The following is a 24,232-nucleotide window of genomic DNA, read 5'->3' as shown; positions in this document are numbered from 1 at the left end:
AAATATAGTCTGTTTAAACTGGTGTTAACGGTGCAGATGTTTAGGAAGCTTCTACGAGTTCCTGAAAGACAGCAGGAACGCTTGAGAGCCCCAATTGTAAAGCACTGTTGTGATTTATTAGCACCGTTTTTGTGAAGGGCTACCGTGCTACAGAGGCAGGTACCAAATATTACTATATTACTTAAATAAGCCATTATTCCCAACCAAAATGAACTTTATTAGTGAAAAGGAAGGAAAGCTTTTTCAAGAGACTCAATGTCCTTGCCAAACAGGACGTTACTATTCCTGCCACCGCCGCGCCTGCAGAGAGTGTTTTACACTGTGGGGTAAGTGGTTAACAGACTGTTGATGCCTTGGCCAAGGTTGCGCTTGTTTTCTTTCACAAGAAATAGGCCCAAACATTGCAAGCGAGGGTTCATTAGTTTCAGACCCAGTTTGAGACCCAGTCACCCAATTTTAACTCAAACATTTTAACTTAAAATATATGTGTACCACATCTTAAAGTGCAAGGAATCTGAGTGTTACATTCTTGTAACTTTCTGTTGAGGTTTTGGTCTATTTTATGTTGACCTTCTGTTGCTTTTAGTTGCCTCCCTATTCAGATTGAACAGTTCAAGATATTGGCATGACTGTATGATTATTAAAAAATGCTAGTAACTTTTAATAGAAATTTACAAATATTTTGTTCATTACCTGAACTACCCTTATTAGTTGTAGTGGCTGATTGCAGTCATTACCTTTGTTATTGTCAAATAAAACTATTGGCAAAGTAACAGTAATACTACTAGAGTAGCCATAAAAGAAAAGCCTTTCAAAAGTATCATAACTCATAAATTGCAAACATAAATTAACTTCTGCGTGAAGAAGGATAAATTAAGATCTGAAACCCTCAAACTTAGGCCCCAGATTCTGACTCCAATTGTCTTACACTCTAAACTATCCCTCTTAAGCACATTCTTTTTGATGATCTCTTAACCGGTGGACTGAAATAAATTACTGAGACGATAGAATAAAATTAAGTACTTTTACTGAACAGTATCTTAAGTATTACAAACGCATGCAGGCCCAGACATGCGGGCCCACAACCCAGACCTCCTCATGTCTCTCAGGTTATGAGCCAATATTCAAAAGTAACATTCCCTTTTATCCACTCTGGGCTGTCCTCCTCCTCCATCCGGCAGGATGTGGGTGTGCGTCTATGGGGGTCTCCATGCCCCCAGTCAGGCCGATGTTTCTACTCCAGCTAGGGTTAAGACAGATCACTCCTGTCTCATTCTTCCTCTTCCCCTTTTCGTGACCTTTCCTGTGTTCCTGGTTATCTGCACCTTTAAGCCATAAAGGCGTAAACCAATTTTATGACTTCAGCTTAACTTTCTGTGCATCAGGGATATTCCTTGAACCACTTCCTCAATTGACTGCACACAGCTTCTTTTGCAACGTGGACAAATATAACTTTAATTGCTAATATTCTATAATAATGTCTACAATAATAGAAATATCTCAACAAGCGCTACTCAAGTTGTTACTTCCCATTTTTCAGATGTACAATAATTTCAGTGAAATAAAGTGTCTGTTAGACAGGTAAAGTATGCTTTTATTTGAGAATTATTAAAAGTAATTATTTTGGTGTACTTTGCATTCACAATTCACAATTCAGAATAGGAAACAACATAATACAATATTTAATATTGATATAGGCAGCATTTGGTTGTCGGTTTGTCAGTCTGAGATTAGGATGACAAGTGTTCCACTATATGCAGAATTTTTTGTGCTTAATTTAATTTGTGTTAATCTTGGCCACTTAATCCACCATAACATAATATGGTATGCATACTTCATAGTGAAGCAGAATTTTTAATATAGCAAGGCAAATATATTCCCACTGATGTTGTGGTGGGTTGCCCCCCATGAAACATAATTAGAAAGACATCAGAAGTGCAATTCATCTCTCCTTCCGTACAAATCAAATTTAATGGATATAATCATATATGCTCCTCTGTTGGCAGCTAAATGGATCTCCTCAGGGTCCAGCATGTCTTAAGGCTGCCATAGTACATATTTTGAGATCATATGGTTGCATGTGACTTTGGTGAATCTGAATCCGGTAGACCAGAAACTCCCATGTTCTGCAAGGTTAATCAGTCCCTCCAGGATTTTGCTGCTTTTTTTGAGATTGTTGCGGCCCAAAATGCCTGATTTCATGGGAGCTTTTGTAAAAAATTGCGATAAAAGTTGCGATGTCTTTTGTATGTTTGTTGCAATGAAGTTGCGGGAGACAGTGAAAGTTGCAAAAAAGTTGCGATTTTGTTTTTTTTATTGTTCTTTCAAAATAAAAAGGAAACTTGCTTTGGGGAGAATAAAACTACTCTGGGCTGAGATTTCCTAGTAACCTTACCAAAAAGGCTCAGGATGCTGCAAATGTTAATATAATATGAAAATGGCTGGTGGATTTAAGACAAAAAATAATAATTTATTGAATTAATCAAATTTGAACATATGTGTCAGTGGCTTGTTGATCTTTACATTGTTAGATAATTTCCTAACCTGGCCTGGGACACACATTCATACGGTTTGATAAAGTACTGACTTTAACTTATCATTGCACTTACAATAACGAGCGCAGCTGTCCTCAATTTAGGTCATCGTGTCGTCTCATCTCCTTTTTTCCTGCATCCACCGTGTGTGTTGCTTGTGTGTGTCTGTGTGTGTGTTTGTGTGTGTGCAAGTGTCAGTCGCGGGGGAACGGAGCAGCAGCTCCACCCGCTGCAGAGAGCCGACAGCCAGGATTGAAACGGCAGCAACTTCAGCGACTTTTAAATCGTTACAGTCTACATTGATGTTAAAATGTATACAGGTTGGCAGGACGGTCTGAAATGTTTTGCACGGTCTTTCGCTGGACGTTTTGTTGGTAAATGTGAGATGTTCGAGTCACACACATCTTGTCTTCATATCACAAACTAGGAAATGATCAACCCGTTCTCACTCCTGCTTGGTCATTGGCTCTCAGAGTGCACGTGGGACTGCTGGGATTGGTTGAAACTTCAGGTTATTGGTCAAATTTGCGGAAAAGTTGTGGTGATTGGTCAAAATTGTGAGTCGCACCAAATTCGCGGTGATTGGTTGAATTTGCGTGAATTGGCACGATCGCAACATCGCGAAATCCTGGAGGGACTGGTTAATGGCTTGAAAGAGATCACAAATGGATATACCGGCTTCAGTTTTCCATCGTAACGGGTTGTCTGATGGAAAGATAAAGCGCTGTAAATATTCTAAATATAGCGTACACTTAAACAGATTTTTTTAGGTGGGTCTATTTTTAAGTAGCTAAGATTTTGCAGCGGCCCCCGTCCACAGCAGTACATTGCTTAGGTCCCATGCTGGTACTCCGGACTGCTTCTGCAAACTGGGGGCGCGGCGACCGCAGCCTACTGTAGGTAATACACGGACTATGCATAAGTACCTCATACAACCCCACTTCCAAAACAGAACTATCCCGTTAACATACAACTACAAATCCCCATTTAAGCTTTCAACACACTGTTAAACCTTTTGTCTTACAGGTCTTGATTTACACCTTGACGCTCAAACAGTGTGCAGACCAGAAGATGATTTAACGTCACAGGGTAGCACATTACAAAATGCAGTTTGTGGCTATGTTTTGGTTTTTCAGTCGTGATATCTTTAAAAGAGATAGAGAGTGCAGGCCAGAGAAAAAGCAAAACTAAACAGAAACTGAACCTTTACAGTATTTAATCCTTATCTCATTGCAGTTACTTAAAGCTATAGTACTATTTTATATTAATGAACGTCCATTACATTCAAGTCATTGCCAAATGAGTTAATACTAGCTCCACAAAATTCTTTGTATTTTTCAATATGGCATGTTTACAAAATGGTGTAGTCCGATGACTTTTGCGTGCAGCAGCTCAAGTAATGCGTTTTACGTCACCGCTGAGAAAGGACAACAGCAGCGTTTAGCTTTGGAGACAAAGAGGACATAAAAATTACAAGATAATTACCTCTTCTGAAGAGTCCATCATGTTTTTTTAATCCTCCGTTTCCTCCATTATTTGACGGGTTAGATGCTACTAGCAACTGTGTGGAGGAGGGGGGTGGGGGTGGTGTGCGATCACCGAAGGCTTGCGTCATGTGGAAGCACCACAGTGTTGTTGTCATTACTTAGAATTCCTCATGAGGGCGACAGAAACTACGCATTATAGCTTTAGTTGAAAATAGCAGCAGATTAAACCTTCATCATCACTAGTGTGCGTGTTCAAAGTACACATACTGGTGTCACAAATTTCATTAGCCAGAGCAATGAAATCTGCAAGATGTCAGGAATCAGTCCCGTCTGTAAATGGAAGCTTGCTTTTACTTGCATAAAATTAGTTGAAAATAACACTTCATAGAAAGTCTCCAACAGTTTTGCCATTTGACTCTGCTGACTGACTCAGCATGATATAATCTTTTGTTAAAGAAAGATCATTGCTATTGGTGTCAACTTGAACTGTGGGGAACTGTGAAGGTCAGTCAATGAAACCAACCGATTTTGACATTTGCTGTACAAAACTCTTCAGTGTCAAAACCACTAAGTCAGTTCTATCAGAAAGCGGATTTATTGATGTATGAGGAATGTCAATGCAGAACCAGCATACAGGAACAAGGACTTAGCCAAGTTTATTATTGGATTTCGGTCCTAACCTTCAACCTGTTCCTGTGAGAGTGGTTATTATTTTCCAAAGAGCAGGCTCATCTGGGTCTGTGTGCAGGTCTGGTAGGGCACAAACACCCACACAGAGACCTGGGAGTGATGGAGCATCAGTACATGGTCAACATCCATGACAAATCTCCTGTCAGACAGGTTCTCATTCCACCTACTAAACACAGAGGACAGGACATTATCTTGGAGGCAAGACTCCAACAGGAACAGGAACAGAAACCAGAGAAAATGACAAGGGTCTGGACAGTTTTCTTTTGACAAATAGAAATATGATTAGGAACTGAAATCTTGCACTACAAATGGCAAATGTCTTTCTAAAATTGCCATAATCTAGTAAAACACACAAAAATCTATATCTAAAACTATTCAAGTGAAACACAATGTTTAGGAACTGTATATTGAAATTATTCTACCTTGTAGAAATAGACTTTCATGCCAACCAGAAAGTGTGGAGCATAACAAATGCTAGTGATAAGTAAAGCCTATGGATAAAATTAAACCAGTTGGTAATAGTATGAACAGTAAGAGATGCAAACTGTAAAGCAACAACACCATCTGGCCATACTTCTGTTTCTACTGTATTTTACTGATGATGTATTTTCTGGGAATCTACTGTAAAGTGAGACTTCAGTATGTTAAAATGCCATTTTTGGTGTAGAAACATGAAATAACAAAACATCCCCATGCAATCACTATATTACTAACATTTATAGAATCCATTCAATAAATGTTTTTTTATGTGGTCAGTTGAAAAAGTATTTAATCATCTTGGAAACAAACTGTTAAATACTTATAATACTATATATTGAAATAGTAAAGCTAATCAAACTTAGTAAAAGTAATCACACGTTCACTGCACACTTTTAATTAAACACTGAAGAAGCTTCTCAGGAGAATCCCATTTACTGAGAGAGACAGTCTGAGTTGTGCCAAATCATCTAGATCAATTACACATTAGCATCCTAAAATGTGAACAGACAAGAAGGCGTCAGAGATAAACTCAATTCCCATTTTATAATACAACACATTGTTCTATCTTTTAGATACTGAAATAGTTAGGATTCTGTTTTTTTTAGAGCCCTTTTAACAAACAAGTGTCATTTGAAAGATAGTTGGCGAAGGTGCATACCGTACAACCGTGTCCTTGGTTTTGTCCTGGCCTGGAGCTTTTGTCATCTGTCACTCTCCCCTCTCTGCTGTGAAGGACTGAATAAAAAGCACCTCAAAAAACAACAACCCAGCAGCCACCTAAATGTCAAAGAAAAGGGGTTTTGACTCAGAAACGCGATAACGTTTTTATGCTCAGATTTGTTGAAAGGGAGTGAGTGATACTTTTTCTTACCTCATCAGCTATTGCTTTAGAGCCAATCAGTAGTAGGAATGTGCTGGTGCTAAGTTTTTATAGTACGGTTTTTGCCCCAAATATCACCTTTACCAGTATTACCAAGATATGTGTCAAAATACTGCCTAAAAATACTAAAACATCTTCAGATCATGCTGGCCTTGGAAATAATTAACATAAAAACACTATAATCAACCATCAACACAGCAGGTTGGTATATGTGTGAATGCTTAGGATATAAGCAATATATAAATTGAAGCCATTTACTAAAAGAGACCACGTATTACTCAAGTGTATGAAAATAATTTGAAGGACATTTTCCTGTCACAGCTACTGCACAGATATGCGGTGCTGCAGAACTTTTCACCTGTATCTTAATGTCTGTTAAATGTATCAGTAATTAATATATGATGGGATTTACTGTGAAGCACTTCAGTACTGCATTTGTATACATATTTTACTTGTTTGACAACAGCAAGCAAACAGATCAAATTAAAATGTCAATTTTAATGTCAAATTCAGAATCAGATAGATGTAGGTGAAACAAGTGATTTCCGTTGAAACGGCATTTGTAATAGCCTGAATCTGTCATTCTTTTGTATAAACAGGACTGGCAGTGAAGAGCTTAACAGGAAATCAGTCAACATCACATAAAGCTTTGCATCAGATTGTGAAAAAGCAATTTAACCAGAAGGATATGAATTGTTTGGTATTACACACGTTTATCTGAGGGATGGACTTCTTTAAATGTCAATATAAGCGTTTGCGCAGAGAAAGCCAAGTTCCCATGGTAGACTGATAAGAAAACAGAGGACTGTGCAGAGCTTCAGCTTAATATCCGACGTCAAAGAGAAGCAGAAACAGGAGATTGGCTGTTGTGTCGATTGAGTCGTCAGCTCCTTTTGAACGCTTCCTCCAAATTACAACTAGACCCTTGATTATAGATAGACAGTGAGGAAGTGAAGAAAGTGGCTTCCACACAATCTGGATTTCAGTCAAACACAGGTCCATGCTGTGACAACCGTGTTAAAGGGGAACTACGCAGTTTTTTTTTAGCTTATTTTACCTTAACTGAACAGCTTCGGAGTCATTGGAATGGTTATATGACTTTTTTTTCGAGTTGAATGGTGGTCGTCTCGCTCCCTCTAGCGCCTGTGAGCGGAAAAACCACCCTTGCAACTTTCGGCCGGCGAGCATCGCGTGATATCAAGTCTCACAATGTAACAGATTGCTTCATGGCACTGCACACATACGCCCATTCAGGAACCGGCTAACAAGGTAGCGATGGAGTTTTTCACACTATCGTCATGGCTAAGCCGGCAAAAAAGAAGCAGAAAGCTAGGAAAGCATTGTCGGAGGAACAGAGAAAGAGGAAACGGCAGACTGACCGAGCGAGGACTCAGACACAAGTAAACATAGGAGCTGCCAAATGTCTATTCCGAAGCTGTAGGGGGAGCTCTATAGAGAAACCTGCGAGCAAAAAGCAAGAAAACAGCAAAGAAATGGCCAAAACTGCATAGCGCCCCTTTAAAGTCATTGGAGGAGATAAATGGCCTCCTCCAGAGACAGATTGCTAACTGTTAAATTTAGAGCACATCACCGCCCATTTGCCACCTCCCTGTAGGGCAGCCAAGATCATCAAGTGTATTGTAATGTGTGATCACCTTAACTTTCAAGGAACCACAGGAGCAATTTTCTTTTTTGACTGCAGGAAACGTTTACAAGAAACTTTGTATGTATTTTCATCTGTGCCTGCATTTTCACCACACCCAATGTAGTATTTTCTGATGGACCAGGGACTATCAGGGTGAAGATTGCAGAGCTGAACACCCCTGATAAAACATAAACCTGGTAAAACTGGTTGTCGCCTTGTATCAGTATTTTACCTTGGGATGGGAATTTTGCCTGTTGTTGTTGATGTCTAACAAAAGTCATGGAGCTAACAGACTACCCTAAAAAGAAGTGTGATATAGAGAGTGGGCAAGCCAGAAAAACAAAATTGAAACTTAAGATTATTTGCTAATTGTTTTTAGACCCTGACAGTTACTGGATTTTTGAGGGAGATACTGGTAATGATATTTGAGAGTTACAAGAATCAGATAATGATAAATCATCCGTTTTCTTTTTCTTTTGTTTTACATAAACATGTTAGGAAATTTGTTTTTGAAAGAATTGTTGTGACATTCCACAGTTAAAAAAATAAATGAACTACCTGTATGTAACAGCGACACTGTTTATAAATGACCTAACCATATTTTGGCATTTCTATACTGCAATTTCTTGTTATTCATCAGCCGACATATATACAGATATTTATATATCAGCAATAAGTGATTGTCGGGCTAGTTCTTGTTCCTGTTTTGGGTCCTGAGTTTAATTCCCAGGACTATCTGGTCAAAAAAGGACTACAAGCTAACTTCTCCAAGTGGCAATTCACTGATCTGAAACCTTCCCAAACAAAACCTCAACAACGTCGGGGTTTAACAAACTCTGAGTCTAACCCTGATGTCCGAGTTGATTTACCCTGATATGGGAAACTCTGAGTTTTCGGTTTCAGAACAGCTGATTTGAGTTGGTTCAATCAACTCGGAGTAGGTTCACGTACGTGCACCACCACAGCAAAAAAGCAGCATGAACGGAGCCATGATTACAGTGGCCGACAGGGGCAAACGCCCTGCAATTTAAGAAAACACACGCAAATAGACAAAACACAAGCAAATTAAGAAAACAACTTTGCATTCAGCAAACGCGCTGCAAATGCACACAACACAACAAAATACATAAACGCGCTGCAAATATGAAACGATGCAAAAAGAAAAGCACACAAACCCAGAAAACAAATGCAACAAAAAAACGTAGCATCCAGATTACACAACGGAAGTTCTCCAGACCTCTAGAGGGAGCAACTAGTGGAACAACTTGATTTTCGACCCCACGGGGAGAGAGCGCTCTGCCTTTTTAGTCGGGTATGGCTGCAGCCTGGAGAACTCCATAGACTGTATATTAAATTCATATTATTATTATTATTAATAACATAATATATTAATAATATACAGTCTATGCTCCCGTCTCATGCCTTCCCGGCTGGTGCCGTCCCCGAGTTTCGGCTTTTCAAAATAAAAGCTTGCGTCTGGTCTGCTATGTCTTTGTACTTTGGTGTGTTGGATGTTTTTGAACTAAACAGTACGCCAATCATGCTAATGAATACAATAACTTTTTCAGCAGATGTCTTACTTACAACATGTTGGAGTTAGCAAAGCAGTTTTGTGTTTATATGTGCGAGCGGGATTTATTCAGTTTGATAAATCCCATAAAATATAGTTTATCTATATCTATTGAAACAGTTGTACATTTTATTTCCAAATTGTATATATTTTAAATATTGCTTGTGTAGTATTCTATTATTAGTTAATGTATATTGTTTCCTATTATTTAATGTATACTCTGTATGTGTGCTGTGTGTCCGATATTTTGCTGCTGCAACACCGTTATTTCCCATTTTTTGGGATCAATAAAAATCTATCTATCTATCTATCTATCTATCTAAATTGGCTGGTTTACTCGAGGGACTATAAATCCTGTCTGTTTTTTGTATTTCAAGAGCGAATTGCTCCACAATATGAATACAGATTGATCACTTATTTTGTTGGTAACCGTTGTTGTATAATCACAATATTACACTTCGACTTCGGACCTCGAAATTAAACCCTCTCATGTAATATGGCTTAAACAAACGTCAACGTTAAACGCTGATGCAGTTTTAAATGTTTTATCACCACGAGTTTACAGACACGTCTCTGATGATTGAGTATCACCTGTGACCTGAGCCGAGACACACCCACCAAACGAGAGAAAACATATCTCAAACATAGACTTAATATTTACAGTCTATACAGTTTCTCTCTCTCTCTCTCCCTCCTTGTGGGGTCGAAAATCAAGCTGTTCCACTTAGCTACTCCCCTTAGGGGTTTGGAGAACTTCCGTTGTGTAATCTGGATGCTGCGTTTTTTTGTTGCATTTGTTTGTGTGCTTTTCTTTTTGCATCGTTTCATATTTGCAGCGCGTTTATGTATTTGGTTGTGTTGTGTGTATTTGCAGTGCGTTTATGTATTTGGTTGTGTTGTGTGCATTTGCAGCGTGTTTGCTGAATGCTGCACATGTGTTGTCAAATTAATGAAGATGTTTTCTTAATTTGCTTGTGTTTTGTCTTTTTTCGTGTGTTTTCTTAAGTTGCAGGGCGTTTGCCCTTGTCGGCCACCGTACATGATACTACCATCCATGGTAACAACCACAAACAAATGGGTCGGCGGAAATACTCATGCACACATACAGCGAGTTTGAACATGTATTTCGTTAAAAAAGCAACATAGTGGCTGCTGCAAAAGAGAGAGAATTTTATTAAAAATTGCTGCTAGACTAAATGCGTATATTCCAATATAGTGTATATCATATTTAATCATAAGTATAATATTACTGGTGAAATGGTATTGAACCTATAATCTATTTCATTTAGGTGCAATACTGCGGGCGAAAAAGTCCTAGGCCTTCTAATCCCATTCAGGCTGCAGCACCATCATTAACAGAATTATAATTCATAATCTTTTATTTCAAAGGGTTTACATCATTCACCTGCAATACTGTGGGACTCCTTTTTAATGGCTCTTACTGGTTTGTGTCCAGGGAACACTACAAAAACATTTAAAACACGTTTCAGAGCGATCACACTTTTCTGACGGCGCTTTGCTATACAGTGTTTACTAATATGCTCCGCATCACCAATGTTGTAAAGAAAACTGCCATTTGCAAAAAAAAATAATGACACAAATAATCTGCTGGGATGTAGAGCATGTCCACGATAGGTGACGTTAGTGATATGAGCACGGATAAGGTTATGTAGGCTACATGACTGGAAGAAAAACGATACCGCTCAAATAGGAAGTTATCTGAAAATTAAAATGTTGGGTCTTCAATATCATCTCCCGACATATATTTAACACCCTGCGAAGTAAAGCAGAAGTAAAGCAGCTTCTTCATCAATGCGATCAAAAGGAAATGCCATGTTTTGAGAAAAACATTGTTTTATAGTCTGCCTAACATGGTTAATAAACCAACCCTGTTTTTTTATTCATGCCGATAACAAACTTCGCTAAAATGCGCCTGATACAGACTGAATGAATGAATGAGGAAATGAAAGAAGGCTGTGTCAGAGGGAGGAGACTGAGAGAAACTTGAGATTTATTGAAGAAAACCTGCTCCCGACCAGGTTAGGTGCACAGGCTCAGTTACCATAGTAACTGACTCTGAAGTTAAGTTACCTCTCTTTCTGAAACAGAAAACCCAGAGTTTCCCTCATCTCAGGGTTAACAAACTCGGAGTTTTCACTAAACCTGCTTTCTGCCCTGTTCTCTGAACCTCCCTCCTGTTTGTTTTGGCTGCCATCCACACAGCCATCTGAGCCACCAGCTCATTGACTAAGACCATGGCTGACTCCCTCAGCCTGTGGCCTGGGGTGGTTGCCTGCCATCCATGCTGACATACAGTTCTAAAGCCAGCTCTAAAGGGTGGATGATTACGAGGTGCGTTTGTATTTAGGATAATCCCGATGCCATTATTTAATGAATTCCACAAGCAATGAGTCTGGTTTCAACTAGATGGAAAATACTGCTGTTGTGGAAGCAGAAAGTGTGTTGCTGCGATAGCAGTTGCTAAGAAACTGCTGAGGTGTCGTGTCGGACAGTGATAATTATACTACTGGAATGTGATCACTTGTGAATAATTTATCCAGAATGTGATGGAGAGACTAGAGCACGGGGAATGTTGCATTCCCAATATGTGTCAGAAGCAAAGTAAACACAGTGATGAGGAGTGTGCTAATGGAGCCCCTTGGAAGACCTCCGGAACAGCCAAATGAAAGATAGCCTTGCCAGCGAGTGTGATATAAATACGTGTTATAACAATTTTGGCTGGAGGAATCCTCAGATGGAGAAAATGACAGAGTCTACATCAGGATTCAGTGGGAAATGCAGCAGACATTCTAACAGCTTGTTACCACAATGAATATAACAGCTGTCACAAATTGCCAAGTGAGAACTGAATGACTGCTCCATTTTGTTAAGCAACATTTGAATGGCCTATCTCCTTCAATATACACATTCTTACATTCACTACCCTTTGTTTAGCAGTTTCTACAGATTTACGTTACTTGGCACTGCATTAATGCTCTATAGAAAAGTGCAGGTTGACCAGGATCATTAAAAGTGCCTCTGCTTTCCCTATGCATTGACACAGTGAGCAGTTCAAAACAGTTGAAGAAAGTAAAGTCACCTACTTACAACCAGATAAATGCCATTCAGTAGATGCACCTCTGTGTATATACAGTTGTTTACAGCTCAGTCATTGGACTGCCAACCATACAACGTGCCAACCCAAAATCTCAGGGGCCCTGAAATCCCCGGGTTCACTGTGTTTAAACTAGTTTGTGTCGATTTGATTGTCAAATTGTTTGGAAAAATACACCAAAAGCACAACATCAAGTTAAATAATTGGGGCCTTAATCTGCAATGTTTTATATAGTAAAGGACCCCTGTGTCAGAATCTATCTTCAAAGGCCCAGAAATCCTGGCATCAAATCAATCAATCAATCAATCAAACTTTATTTATATAGCACTTTACAGCAACCAGCAGGTATCCAAAGTGCTTAACATCGAAACCAAGAACAAAAACACATATCATACAATATAAAGAAAGAACATTTAAAATCAGAAATAGTTACAGAGAAACAGAAGAATTAAATCGTCACACCACTGCTACATATTAAAAGCCTGACTAAACAGATGCGTTTTAAGTTTGGACCTAAAAAGAGCTACATCTGTAATAGTGCGCATATCAGGGGGTAACTTGTTCCAGAGTCTCGGAGCAGCAACCGCAAAAGCCTGGTCACCCCACCGTTTATATCTAGACCTTGGCACTTCTAAAAGTCGCTGGTTTGAAGACCGCAATGACCGGTTGTGCTCCCGCAAAGTTAAAATTTCGGACAAATACTCTGGGGCCAGACCATTTAAGGCCTTGAAAGCAAACAATAAAATCTTAAAATCGATTCTAAAACGCAAAGGGAGCCAATGAAGGGTGTAGAGAACAGGAGTGATATGTGCACGTCTAGATGTGTTTGTTAAAAAGCGAGCAGCTGCATTTTGCACAAGTTGAAGATGTGCGATGGAGGTCTGATTCAGACCAACGTAAAGAGCATTACAATAATCCAACCTAGAACTAATAAAGGCATGAATTGCCTTTTCTAGATCGTGCCTGTTGAGGAAAGGCTTAACTTTAGCCAGGAGACGAAGCTGGAAAAAGCTCATTCTAACAACATCACTGATCTGCTTGTCAAATTTCATGCTGCAATCAAAAGTAACCCCCAAATTTTTGACAGCTGACCTAGTGTAGGATGCTAGAGCTCCCAAACTCAAAGCTGGACCATTTTGCGTGCCTGAAGTACTGAAAATAATACACTCCGTTTTATCTTCATTCAAATTAAGAAAGTTTTCTGAAAGCCACAGCTTAATATCAGTGATGCAACTAAGCAGGGAGTTTAGTGCGACACTGTCATTTGCTTTAATAGGCAAATAGATTTGCAAATCATCTGCGTAACAATGAAATGACAGTTTATGCTTTCCTATAATAGCCCCTAAAGGCAGCATATATAAAGAGAACAGAATGGGGCCAGGAATTGAGCCCTGGGGAACCCCACAAGAGAGAGGAGCAGCTGACGAGAAGAGGTCACCAATCATGATAGAAAAGCTCCTATTAGCCAAATAGGAGCTAAACCATTCAAGTGCCATGCCTCTGATGCCTACACAATGCTCAAGGCGAGAGAGGAGGACTGCATGGTCCACAGTGTCAAAAGCCGCTGTGAGGTCCAAGAGCACTAAAACAGTAGGATTCCCGGCATCTACAGACAAGGCAATGTCATTATGTACTCTCAACAGTGCAGACTCAGTACTGTGGCGTGATCTGAAACCAGATTGAAATTTTTCAAACACAGAGTTCTGCTGTAGAAAGGCTTGTAACTGTATGAAAACAACTTTTTCCAAAACCTTAGAAAGAAAAGGCAGATGAGAGACTGGTCTAAAATTTGACAACACTGTGGGGTCAAGATTAGGCTTCTTAAGTAGGGGCCTGACCACAGCATGTTTGAAGGCAGCTGGGACAGAACCTAAACTAAGACAAGAATTTAAAAAAGTAAGAAGACTCGACCCAATGGTGCTATTAAAAACCTCCTTCACCATTCTGGCGGGAACAATGTCTAGGGGACCATTAGTGGGTTTCATTTGTTGTACAACCTCACTAAGTAACGTCAGTGAAAGTGGTTTAAATTCCTCAAACACAGCTAAGTGTGCAGGAGAAGCAGGTACAAACACTTTAACATTAGCACTGGCATTTTTCCTGACAGATGCTACTTTGTTGATAATGATAATTATTTCACTATAACATTAAATATACATGACTCAAAAAGCAACATTAAGGTTAAAAACATGGTAACAGGTAATATTAATTAGGCTAGGAGTTTAACAGTTACCAAACCACTGTCATCGGATTCAAATGTTGCTCTATCCTGATTGGTGAACGGAAGTACATGTCATACTGTACTTCTGGTTTACAGCGTGCTGCGTCTGATGTCATTGTTATTGTTCTTTTGCGCATGCGGGTCATTTCAAAACCGCAAACAGTTCACACTGGAATCTGATATAGTCCACATTTTAAAAGGTAATGTAAACAGCCTAACAAAAAATTGGATCTGAGCAAAAAATCTGAATTAGGCATTAAGACTTGCGGTGTGAACGTAGTCTTTATGCCCTGGGCCCCCTAGCAGGTTAATTTGGCCTTGCAACCAGTCACTACATTTGCAGCTTATGTAGCACAGCTGGCAGCACTTCAAAGTTGCATGTTTTTGCCATCCTGGGTGGCAAGTTAGCACATTTGTTTTTTTAGAGATTTGTTTTTTTTATGAGAAAGATATGTTATGACAGGGAATATCCTTTCAGACAATTTTATATACTGACTGCCTACACCAGGCTCTCATAAATCAGAATCATAACAATCATTCATCTTTGTTAACGTGTGCAGCATTTTAATATCTCAGTATAGTGTACTCAGGCTCAGCTTGGTGCTAACAGTAGTCATACAGTTTATGAAACCTCTGCACAAATGTCTGTATATGCTCTCATCCACCTTTAACCATGAGTAAAACTGGCAAAATATGTAACACATAGCATCTCTTTTTGTGTTTAAAGAAACATAATTCACACAGAAACACCTGTACTGTAGCTATTTAAAACTCATACCAAAAATACAGCCAATAGCACACCTCCTGTGCTAATGGATTGCGGGCTCGCCTGTAGTGTGTTTCAGTTTTGAACAACAGACAGACCTTACAGACTGCAGCTACTCCACTGACGTGACACAGTACTTGCCTACTGCCCTCTCCTCTGCTGCCAATTATTTTACTTTTGCTCATCTTCTCCTCCAAAAGCTACCCAAAGTGATAACTTCAAGGGACAATCCTTTCAGAGATGCATGAAAAGCAAACCAATGATGGTCTACGACGTAGACGTTTCCCACATCAATTTCTCATCCGTGCCTCATTTTTCCTGTCATTGATTTTAAAATTACAACTGTGGCTGCTTTTTTATTTTGTTGGCCCACAAAAATCTTTTTTTTTCATTGGCTTTTCATTGTGCACTGATTGGATTAAGATGCTTGGCGAACCTGCTGATTCAACTTCCAGGAAGATGGTAAAATAACAGAATCTGACATTATGCTGTAAATTTTCAGTGCTCTTATAACACTGCATTATATATATTTCTTCTCCTGCCTATGCTACACCTGTCTATACTTTGTATATCACATTGCACTTTTCTGCTTTTTTTGCACTTCTAGTTAGATGCAAACTGCATTTTGTTGTCTTTGTACTTGTACTCTGCACAATGACAATAAAGTTGAATCTAATCTAATCTATATTTTCAGTGTTGGGAAGATATTTATGAATGGTGCAGCTTTTTTTCTTTTTTATAAAATACAAAACAAAGAAAGAAAAAAAGACAAATCAGAAATAGCAAAACAAAAATAAAGTTCCTTTCTAGTTAGCCATATTTCTCAAGCATACTTTATTTTAGCATAATTATTAAATCATTATATAATTATCTTGACCAGATCTTAGTAAACGTCAAGGGAGCCTCAGGCTCAAGAGGGATCAGCAAGTTTAGTAATGCCAGCTCAGTAATAGTAAAAAATATTTCGACCCCTTACTTATAGGCTTTACCTGATTTAAAAAAAACCCTCTTCATTAACTCAGCTACACATTATGACCAGCATCTGATAATGAGTTCTAGTTACTTAGATGTTTTCTCAGAGGCAGCATTTGTTGTCATTGGTCTTACCAGTTATTCAGTCAAAACAAGACTGAGGCGTTCCTTCACGACACATTAACTGCACTGTTTCCTGTATGAGTGATGCTTTCATCTGTGATAGATGGTGATGGAAAGAATGTGTCCTCTCTCGGACAATGCATGCACACACACAATAACACACATGCCACTCGTCTACGTCCTGGCCTGTGGGCAGGACTCTTCTGTCTGCAGTAATGATGTCACATATGCAGAGGAGGTCAGTCTCCGTCCTTTCGCCTTTCAGCTGGAGGAGCTGGAGGATATGTCCACTGTTACCACTGCACATCAAACAGACAGTCGCCAGCTCAGTGCAGCTTTTTTTTTTTTTTTTTTTTAGCTTAGGTTTAACATTACTTTAGATCCAGATTCATCTTGTAAAACCAAAGAATGCATGTCTCTATTCCTTGTGTCATATCTGTTTTGTTACAACAAACCATATTTGTTTGTTCTGACTTAATAGACTGCACTGCTCTCAGAAATGTATGTGGACATGCCCAAGATAAAAGCTTAAAGCAGGATCAGTAAGGTTGACTCTCTCAAGGGTGCTGTACATTTCCCCTCTGTCCATTTTTCCTCCAAGGATGAAATTGGAACAGCTTTCTAAACCCATCAGCAATACTCAGCTTATAGAAGCGTCTATTTTTATTTTCTAAAAACTCCCAAAGCAGCTTAATAGGAACAGTCTCCTGGTGCCTCGTGGTAAAAGATGGTCTCTCAAATGCTCTTGGAATTTCATGGCTCAGGTTCAAGATCTTTTAGCAGGTGTAACTGTGAAGAGATTATTGCATTCTGAAACTGATTTGGAGCCTTTACATCTGAATCTTATCTGAAGGTTTTGCTAAAGGTTTAGTTGGACTACATTTTAAATCAGATATATTGTCAGATAGTAAGTGTCCGTTACAACAAAATGGTAAAAGTTTTACTCTTAATGCTCCTAAATGAATAGTGTTTAAGGTTCTTTCTTTGTTCTGAAATTTTTAGTCAGCTGGAACTTATTAAGTAATAATTTAAAGGTCAGTATTTACAACCAAGCACAGTGCAGTGACTCAGTGCTCTCACCTTGTAATGGCATGTTATCTGTGTCAGCAAATGATAAGCATGTAGTAGAGAGAGCTGACTGCTTTGGCACTGGCTTTGTCATTGTCCTGGTAGCTCATTAAAGATAATTAGCTGGAGGAAGTGGAGTGACTTGTCCCTTTCAAGCCTGTTTGTTGATCAAAGGCATTTGATGGACACACTAATCCACTCTGACTGACTAGAGAGGAACAGTGGCATCAGAGTGTGGAGTGGCAGCTGACACACACAAGGACTTTAAATAACACACAATGTTTGGCATCACTTGAACTCATGTCTAAGATAGTAATTCAGAGAACTTATCAAACTGTGCTTATTTAAAGAATAAAGCTAGTGTTACTAGTTATTTATATTTTTCTTATGTTCAACAAAAGACCAAAACCAACTATGTGTTAGTTGAATAGCTGAATTTTAAAAATGGATTTCAGATACACTTAAAAAAGGCTTTATAATTTCATGAAACTCAAACAGGTACTGTATAAAAAGTGCAGTTACTGGGGACTGCGTTACATTGGCAACGTCAGAGTGTGCGCCGTTATCTCCTTTCTGATGCATCACAAATTAGGTGACATTTTGTGTAATGGCAGTTGTGGCCAAATAGTGCTGTTCAAACATTGCTAACAGGATTTTTTACATGTTTAAACATGAATGTACAGTTACTTTTCCACTATGAGGAACAGAGGCGTCAGAATGCGCTAACGGAGCAATCGATGCACCATTGCAGCCACGTAACCTTTCTGTAATAGCTTTTTTTTCCAGGCTTCTGCTTGGCCATGGCTTTAGGGTTAAGGTTAATATCGCCACCTGTTGGTTTGGCATGCTCTTGACAGCGCTTCAATTGTGTTTTTGCGTTTTAATTTTGTTAAACGGAGCTTGTGCGGACGAGAGTTTTTTTGAGAACAAAGAAGGGAAAATCCCTGATTTAAAAAATACCCATGTACCTGTGGACTAGGCCTTGGGGAGTATTTACAGCAGCATGATGGTGTATGTGGGATTGTCTCAAAATAAACTACAGTGTCCATGTTGTTCTGAAACAGAAACCAAATGGATGTGAACCAAATCAATGCAGGAAAACCAAAACAATGAGTTGAAAGATGCTAAAACGCTCTGGAGAGATGAGATGAACTCAAGTCCGGTGATAATTATCTGTTTGTTTCCAATAACGAGCGATCCATTTACTGTTACACATTTTCCTATTGATAATAAAAACATATTGATTGGTGAAGCTTCAGGGAATTAAGGAACAGCCATTATATTTTTATTTATGATGGTTAAAAATGACCCTTTATCTAAATAGAGGTGGTAGCCACATTTACAACTTTTGTTCTTTCCTGCAATTCAAATTAAAATTCTAAGAAGATAAATCCTCGACACAGTACAATAGCCAGTGTCGGCTCTGAAGCTCTTTTGCACTCCTCTGGTCTCTGTCTCACTTCATCACCTTCCCCCTTTGTGATTTCAACAGAGGCTCTTGAGCTCACAACTTAAATGGGTCTTGAGGAGGACAACAAATACCATTTAAAATGGCAGCCTCCGTCACTGGGGAGTTTCGCTCTGCGTCTGCTGAAGCCATTTGGGAAATTAACTGATCACCCAGAGTTTTCAAAGGACATCAGCTGGACAACACCACACTAGTGCTCTGAGAGTAAGTTAAAAGCGTATGCGTTTTCAGTCTCTGACAAACCTGCATTTGAATTCAAACTGTGAATGTTTTGGGTCAGTTTTCAGATCAGTTTGGGTCAGATCACTGGGCATGATTTAAAGTGTCAGGATCCCTTAAGGCCAAAGCTTTGCTCTGTACAGCAAAAGATTACCTTTTGTGACTGGATTTTAAAATGTAAATTAGTACTCTCACAATTAGCCCTTACAAAGAGCCCATTTACACTCAGTCACTTCATATGTCTGAGTTGAATACAATCAAGAAGCACTCAAGACAGAATCTGACTGCTCGAACTACCTGCTGTATAAGATCCGGCAGACCACAGTCCAGAATAGGTCATCCTGAAGGGTCTTAATTATTGTACTGTGAACAATATTCAGTGATTAATTGTTGAACATATTTATTATCCTGCTTCGTACTCTGGGTTTATGTGTGGAATTGGTTGGAACTTTACTTTGTTTCATGCAGGTGCTGCAGTTTACCCATTTTTCCTCTGGATGTTGATTTATTATTAAAGATTAATGTTAATGATTTGTAGGATCATTGCTTCATGGCTTCATAAATCATTAGTATTATTGACAGAAATCTTAGGCAATTGAAGAAAAATGGTGGGTAATGGACTGTATTTTCTTTCTTTTTGTCTGAATTTAGTCAAATATTGATTTATTTATGGCTGAGATCCCATTCACTTCAAACATGCATAACATTGTGATAGCACCGCTCATATATAAATTTGACTGTTTAGAAAGGCTTGGCCGCTTTTCAGTGCAAACACACAGTGTCGGCTAGCTAATGAGGCTGTTGTGTGAATGGCAGAGCTTAACCTGCGGAGTAGCAGTGTATCTTACCATGCTCCATCAGTGTCATGTCAGCAGCAGCAGAAACACTGCACATCTCTGTGGCACAGCTGCACTAATTGTTTTGTCAACCAGGAACCAATCAAAGCAAATTGAATCTGGGTGTCAGAAATGTTCCTGTTGTGCTTCTAGCAAGGCAGTTAAATGTGAGCTAAATACTCGTGTAACACATTACTAAAAAAAATACATCCCCCTGATTTTGTTATTGTTCACCACAAATTACCTCTCTCACCATTAATTTGGGCTGAACGCTTAACGGTTTTATATTAAATGTCAATGTGTAATTTAAATTATAATTTTAAAGTTTTCTAAGTGTTTAAATATGTACAAAATAAATATGATGATATTATGGCATATTTTGTTTATAACTATGTAGACTACAAATACTGGCTCAATTTAGGGGAAACATTGCAAGTTATATCACAACTGCAATTAGATATTTCGTCAAATAAATCCCCCTTATTAATTGTTTGAAATTGAACAGTCAAACAGGGATAGTAACTTTAAACTACATGTTTGTCATTCTCAAATATTTTGCTTTTGTCCCATATGTCAAAATGATCCATGACATATGCTGGAGCTGATAAATATATTAATCGATACTGGCAGCTTAACGATAACGTTGCCAGGAGCTAAATTGTTTGTCTTGTTAAGCACTTCATGGACAACACGCTTTTGGAACAAAATCTTGTTGGCGTTTTAGTACACGCCTTTCTTTTACAAGCAAGTACCCCACAGAAACATTTCAGCTATGAAGGCTGCAATACCACCCACTTCTAACACAGAGTGCTCAAAACAAAGAAATATTGTTCTTTCATCACAATAAATCAGATCAAAATTTTTCTGTAAGGAGCTGAACTTGTCTTGACTTGTTTCATGTTAATCACAGGCTACCTTCACAGAGATGAGAGGGAGGCTTGTGTGGGAGGAAAAAAAGTTCTGATGATACTGATGCAGGTCCCAGTAGGTGCCAGTCGAAGTCAATGAAGGGCATACATTCTATAATGCCTCTCCAGGCCTCTCCAAAGTATATTAAATCAAAAAGGCTGGAAGCTTGGTCTAAACTTAACACCAGTGTGCACATTAAACTGTGGTGTAATGAAATTGCCTCAGTTGTTGGAACGGTGTTCATACTCCATATCTGCCAAAGCACACAAGGGAGATCATTAACAGTGAGAAGAAATGGAGTCCCATTTGCCAGCCATTTTACCAAACTCTGAGACCATCTATTAGTTTGGCACAGGCAGTCCTATCTCTGTTTATTGCTTATCTAAACATGAATGTCAGTAACTATGAGCTTTGACAAAAAAACAGAGACCTCTCAGTGGCCTGAACTACCATTCTTGTCATGCCATGGCTCGTGTGAAAAGCGCCGCCGTCCAGTATAATGCAGACGCTCTAATGAACTTGCTTATAAACTGGTAATCCAGTAACATTTCTGTTCCCAGAAATGTGAGTACATTTCAGATCTTCCCCTTTATAGCAGGTTCACTGAGAAGAAAAACAAAGACAGGGACAGTGTATGAATGTGGTATCATTAAAAGTTTCTGGTTCATACACTGCTGTATCAAGTGATGGTAACATTCAGTGCAGTTTTCTTGACTCCTCTTATCTAAAACCACCTGAATTCAGTCAACTAAATTGAACTCCCTGAGCATGAGTCATACCTCACCCTCTGGAGTGAATGTACCCAGACTGTGGAAGTTGACCTTTGAGTCATTCAAATAATTTACAGACATTGGGCCTCATTCACCAACTGTTCTTACGAAGAAATGTGTTCTTAAACCCCACTTACTTACACTTTTTACGAAGATTCTGACATTTACTAATGTTTTCTTATCTTGGATTTGTTCTTAGCTAAGAACAAAATCTACTCAAGAGCACTCTTACGCACATTTGAGTGATGACAATTTGCTCCAAATAATTGGTTACTGCATTTTATTGAATTCTACAGTTATTTACAATGATAGTATTGTACTGCAATGTATTTCTGATCATTTGTTGAAAAAAAAAATCATAGTATGCAAAGAAACAGTAACACTGCAATTTCCATCAGCAATTAAACTGATTAAATCCTGTGTTACTTGCTGATTGATCGCGCTATTTTATAGGGCCAAAATGCAGTGGTTTTTACTTTGTTACATTTTGCATAGGGCTGTCAATCGATTAAAAAAATGTATCTAATTAATTACATACTCTGTAATTAATTAATCAAATCGCATACATAATTAACGGTGCCTGAACCAATACTTTTTAAGAAAGTAAAAAAATAAAATAAAATAAAAGGGTACTAAACAACAGTTGGTGACATTAAAGAACGGCTTGTTTATTGCTAAGGCCATATGGTCAAAATTAAATGATTTAATAATAATGTATAACAATAACAATAACTTATTTCACTAGTAAATTGCTGTTGAACGACAAAAACAACTACCAGGTGGGAAAAGGACATTTACAATAACTTAAAATGCACCACGAGGCTGTAGTTTACCAGTTTCATTGAACTGTGTTGTTTTTCCGACGGCTAAAACACAGTCAAACTTTACACCGTTTAGCGTTAGCTGTCAGCATTTTAACCGTGTTTAATCCAGCTACTAGCTAGCGGTAGGCTAACGTTAGCTGCTGTCGAGTATAGTGTTAACTAGCTAGCGGTAGGCTAACGTTAGCTGCTGTGGAGTATAGTGTTAACTAGCGTCACGTGCAGCGGTGTTTGTGTTGCTGTCTGTTTCAGAGCATCAGAGAGAAGAGCGCAGACATATCAGTGGCACCAGATTTCAGTAGCCAGGGTTGGCGGAAGAAGATTTTTACAAGTAAATGTTCCGATTAATGATCCAGGCAGCACATTCTCGTCTCCCTCCTTCGTTTTACAGTCCAGTGGTGGCTAGAACGGCTGGAATGGATTAATCTGAGTTATTTTTTTTAACGCGTTATTTTTTCTCAGATTAATTAATCGAAATTAACGTGTTATTTTGACAGCCCTAATTTTGCAGCAATAATCTACTTTCTACTCTACGACATTTCTACAACGTTCCGTTACATTTTCTGATCAGTTTTTCCCCCTGCCAAAACGTGTTCCTGACGTCACACGTTTGTCTCACCAGTGAAGTTTGGTTGCCATAGATATGGGGCACCGCTGATCCTTCATCGGCTTCCAAGCCAGCTCCGGTGCTCCAGAGCCCGGGCGCAGCGCCGCTGACCCTCGGTAATACAGCCTCCGGTAAAAGTGAAAATGAAAATGTTTGTTTTTTATTATTCCTGTTTTTAAATCATAGTTACCTCTCCACAGCGTGGTTTACTCCTCCGCCAGGCAGCGTAAGACCCGTTCATATCTTATTTATTTGGCTGGACCTCTTCACATCTCCTCCCCATTTTCGCTGCTTCACACACTTTATTTGCTTACCTGCATGGTTAAAGAAAATAAAACCATCTTAAAATACACCCATGAATAAAACCAACCGCATTCCAATTCTAACAACATATTTCCATTTTATGCTGGTTAGGATAGGAACTTCTTTTAAAAGCCAGCTAGCCTTGTTTGTGGTAGTGGACATCTTCTACTTTTACTAAAGTAAATATGTCTCTGGTTATTTGTACTTTTACTTAAGTACTGAGATTCAGTACTTCCTCCACCACTGCAATGTACAAGTCATCTGCGACTCCAACAATTATCTCTTGAACGCAGTCTCCCGCTTCTCAGGAGGTGCACAGGAAATGTCATGTCCTTATATGGGAATTTGCGGGGCGTTTTCTTAAGCTAATTAGGAACAACTGGCACGCGCTTTCAATTACGAAGACGTGGGATTCATCAATCCTAAGAGCACAGGTGCGAACAATTCTGTTGTTTAAGAACACGTCATGAATCCGACGTAGACTTTTCTTAAGGACTTTCTTAAGAACATATTTAAGAGAAAGCTTAGGAAGATATTGGTGAATGAGGCCCATTGACTCTGTGCAGGAAGACTGGCCCTTCTGTGCTGCTAATGTTGAAATCACGCAGCTCAAACTGGAGCTTCAGGCTCCATAACTTATAACATAATTTAACCAAATTCCGTTAATTCAGCCAGGCAGCCATAAGAAAGAGATTTCAGTCAGGTGATAACGACTTGTTGCAGACAAAGTGTTATAGTTAACTTTTAA

The 24,232-nt window shown here is 38.9% G+C and overlaps 1 protein-coding gene and 1 long non-coding RNA gene across 2 annotated transcripts in view; one reads left to right on the top strand and one right to left on the bottom strand.

Moving 5' to 3' along the window:
* Positions 1-4,187: 4,187 nt before the first annotated feature.
* Positions 4,188-24,232, bottom strand: part of LOC118495412 — a 113,549-nt gene continuing 93,504 nt past the window's right edge. The window contains exons 2-3 of the long non-coding RNA XR_004897805.1: positions 5,850-5,968; positions 4,188-4,877 (exon numbers count right to left, since the gene is read on the bottom strand). This is a non-coding gene — a long non-coding RNA (uncharacterized LOC118495412). The remainder of the gene's footprint in view (positions 4,878-5,849; positions 5,969-24,232) is intronic.
* Positions 19,102-24,232, top strand: part of shisal1b (shisa like 1b) — an 85,009-nt gene continuing 79,878 nt past the window's right edge. Inside the window, exon 1 of the mRNA XM_031283396.2 lies at positions 19,102-19,223. The gene's annotated coding sequence lies outside the window, so the exon portion shown is untranslated. The remainder of the gene's footprint in view (positions 19,224-24,232) is intronic.

The sequence above is a fragment of the Sander lucioperca genome, chromosome 7 (genome assembly GCF_008315115.2).
Source record: "Sander lucioperca isolate FBNREF2018 chromosome 7, SLUC_FBN_1.2, whole genome shotgun sequence".
Classification (NCBI taxonomy): Eukaryota; Metazoa; Chordata; class Actinopteri; order Perciformes; family Percidae; genus Sander; species Sander lucioperca.
The sequence above is the reverse complement of the archived record's forward strand: the minus strand, read 5'-3'. Positions and strand labels throughout refer to the sequence as shown.